Raw genomic sequence first — 4,020 nt, forward strand, 5'->3', positions numbered from 1 at the left:
GAAATTATCAGAAAAATCCTACCGTCACTGTCCACCTGGCTGCTCCATTCAGCCTGGGATTTGACTTCCTGTCGTGAGAAAATTAGCTGTTGTGAAGTCATGTAACACTGAGAAATAGCACTGGCTGTACGACAGGCATCACTCTAAGTGCTTTACGTTTGAATCTCACAGTACCCCCTGAGCTGGGTACTGCTACCACCATCCTCATCTTTTATGTGGATGTGGCAGCTGAGGCACAGAGGAACAAAGTAACTTGTCGCAGGTCACGCAGCCAGCAAGCGACAGAGCCAGGATTGCAGCTCAGGAAGTCTGACTCCAGAGGCAGCGCTTCCAAACATGTCATCACTCCGCCTCCCTGGGCAATGCCAGAGACAGCGGCAATCCTACGAGGATGTAGGAAAGGGATCCTTTGCAATTAAAACTTGTTTTCTTATGTCAATATGCCATTTTTTTTTCAGCCTGAGTTTTTGTTATTTCTTTGGATCAAGTTCATTTCAGTTTCAAAAATGAACCGTGACACAAAGCTGTGTGTGTCCCTTTCTTTTCTAGTTTCTATTCCACCTTCCATTCTGTGGGCCTTTGCGTTGGGATACTTGCTGATCACGGGATCCTGACCCGAGTCCAGGGTAATGTTCTGGGAAGGACACGCAGGTGGGCCTTGGATTTCAGCTGCATCTTCCCTTCCTCCAGGGTTTGGAGAATCCCACAGGTTCCAGTCCGGCAAGGCTTATTTGCAGAGTGGCCTCTAACATAATCTGCCTCATCGTCTCATCTTCCCCCCACCTGCCCCCGGTCCCTTGGCATATAGCTCTCCCCACCAGAGACGTCCCCTTAGCTCCTACTTCAGCCCAGCACACTGGTCCACCTCAGACTCTGAGCTAGATGGTTTAGTTACTGGAAACTGAAGAAGGTCTGGCCCATGGCACGTCGTGCCTTGTTAGTACGCGGTGCGGATCCAGTGGGGTAAGACACATCTCCACACCATCAGTCTAAATAAAGCGTCATGAGATGCCCCCGAATCCAACATAGTGTCGACTGGTTGAATCGCTACTAGTTTGGATTTTATGTATTACCATGGGCCTCCCTTAGTGCAGATGAACAAGAATTGACCGGCGTATTCTCAAGTTAAAAAGGCGTAACTGGCCAGAGAGGAATTTCATATGGTTCAATCTAAACGGATTCAGAGAATTTCAAAGTTGGAAGCTTTTTGAGAAACCATCGGCCCTTTTCCGAATGCCTGAGTGCCCTTCATCTGACCTCCTAGAAACGATCACCACCTCTGCATGGCACCCTACTGCCAGGGAACCCAGCACTTTACGAGACAGTCAGTTCTGTTTTCAGATCACTGCTGTTGTTGACGTTCTTACCCAGAACAAGTTCAGATGAAGTCAATGTAACTTCTACCAATTGGTCCTGGCACTGCTTCCTAACGTCACACACTCCCAAAATCTGGTTTCTCTTCCATTCAACAGCTTTGCTTTAAGCAATTTGCAACAGCTATTACAGCTTCCTGTGTTTTCCTTTTCTCCCAGTGAAGTCTCATTTTCACTATCTCCACGGCATGGCAAGCCTTCTCTTGCCCTGGTGGCCCACCATGCACTGAGCTCGGGCTAGAAGCCCGTCCCCCCAGGGTGGGGTGCTCCCTCACTTTCCCTGGGCACCCACCTTCTGTGACTGCTGTGGGTCCCAACGGATGCAAACCAAGGGCATGGAGCTTGTGGTGAGCCCTAGCAACCAGGCCGGAGCTGCCACCCAGGCCTCATGACCTTGTCAAGCAGAGAAGGCACCGGCTAGATTTTGATTCTCCGCCTCCTCTCACGACTGATTTTGGCCGGGCCGCAGCACTGACGAGGACAGCCAAGCGGTTTCAAGCCTGGCGCTTGCTCTGAGCAGCCGTGCTGTGGGGCTCTGAGAGGAGAGCGGGGCCACTCTGTGAGCAGAGCCCCTCAGAGGGCCCAGCAACCCCCAGGCAGCAGGACGCCCCCTTGCTGGTCCTTCCCCGACACTCAGGGGCAGTATCGTTCTGTGAAACTCCTCCCTCTTTTTCTGACAGCACACAGGTCAGACAGGGTGGTGGCTCCCCCCCAGGATCTCCCAGGGTGCCACCCTTTTGTCACTTGTTTGTCTTCATCCAGGTTTCAAGGATCTAGGTGGGTCTGTGTGTCATCTGTCTTAGACTAAGAGAAACAGGCAGATTCCTCTGGAACCAGCTGAGCAAGCAGCTGGGCTTCAATGAGCTGCTCACTTCTATTTCCGACCCCTCTGCCCACCATGCCGGGACCACCTGCCTGCCCCAGACTGGGGGCGTTGCTCTTTGTGCCCCTGCCTCAAGCCAGGTGTGGCCAGTCAGCCCCCCTGGGCGCCTACAGTGCTTTATCACCTAGGCCAGTGAGCACCTGAACAGACGCACAAGGAGCCACCGCTTCACACGCACTAGGACGGCTAGAATGGAAAAGACAAAGGATAACAAATGTTCGGGAGGCTGTGGAGGAGCCGGAACCCACGTGCACTGCTGGTGGGAACGCGAAGGGGTGCGGCTGCTTTGGAAACAGTCTGGCAGTTCCTCAAAAGGCTAAACAGCGTTACCACGTGACCCAGCAATTCCACTCCTAGGTGCCTACTCGAGAGAAATGAGCACACCTGTCCACACGGAACCTGTCCGTGAGGACGTACAGCAGCACTATTTGTAACAGCCCAAGGGTGAAAGTAACCGGAATAATCATCGTCTGATGAAAGGATCTGTTTGAACGTAGTGTAACTATGCGACGGAATAGCATTCAGCCATTAAGGGGAATGAAGTACCGATCAGCGCTACGGCACCGACACAGCTCGAAGGCATTATGCAGAGTGAAGGAAGCCAGTCACGAAAGACAACAGATTATATGATCCCGTTAATATAAAATGCCCAGAATAGGGAAATCCACGGAGACCAGGTTCATGGTTGCCTAGGGCTGGAGCGTGTGGGGATGGGGAACGACAGCTCAGGGACACAGAGCTTCTTTTTGCGATGAGGGATGTGCACATCTGTGACTATACTAAAATCCATTGAATGGTACACTTTAAGTGGGTGAATTATATGGTATATGACTTGTATAGCAATCAATTTGTTGAAACTAAAAAAGTAGTAAATTAGGCTGGGTGTGGTGGCTCACGCCTGTAATCCTAGCACTCTGAGAGGCCGAGGCGGGAGAATCACTTGAGCTCAGGAGTTCAAGACCAGCCTGAGCAAGAGCGAGACCCCCCCCACCCCCCGTCTCTACCAAAAACAGAGAAAATTATCCAGGTGTGGTGGCGTGTGCCTGTAGTCCTAGTTACTTGGGAGGCTGAGGCAGGAGGATCGCTTGAGCCCAGGAGTTTGAGGTTGCTGTGAGCTAGGCTGATGCCATGGCACTCTAGACCAGGCTACAGAGTGAGACTCTGTCTCAAAAAATAAAAAATTAAATAAAAAATTAAAACAGTAGTAAATTCCTATAGAGACTTAAAATCAATACAACATCATTAATGTACCGATCTGGTGGCCTTGCTTGAGGCTGGCGTGTGACATGGACTGAGAGCCTCTGCTCTCTGCCTGCTCTCCTGGCTCTCACTGGCAAAGCCCTGGCTGCCTGCAGTGTGCTTTGGCCTCTTCGCTGTGTTCTGGCCCGTGCCATCCCTCGTTGGGCCGCACCATCTTCTGAGTTCCTTGGGCACTTCACACAGGGTCAACCCAGGCTAGTCACCTTCCTCCAAACCTAAGGACTGCTTCCCTGCCACCATGCATTCATTCGCACGGGCCCCATGGCTGTCCAAACCTGCTCATCCTTCACAGCGCTGCTCAGACGGCTGAAGGGGAGAGTCCTCTGCCGCCCCAGCCCTGGCTGCTGGCTCCCTGGAGTCTCAGACACAGCACTTACCCTCCCTCGACTGGCTTTCCTCTCCTATAAAGTGATGGGATTGACTGCCAGCACATTCTGAGGAAGAATTAATTCCTCGAGATGTCCATAGTGTTTTTCAAAAGAAAGCAGCATGATTAAGTAAATC

The sequence above is a fragment of the Eulemur rufifrons genome, chromosome 6, assembly GCF_041146395.1.
Source record: "Eulemur rufifrons isolate Redbay chromosome 6, OSU_ERuf_1, whole genome shotgun sequence".
NCBI classification, from domain to species: domain Eukaryota; kingdom Metazoa; phylum Chordata; class Mammalia; order Primates; family Lemuridae; genus Eulemur; species Eulemur rufifrons.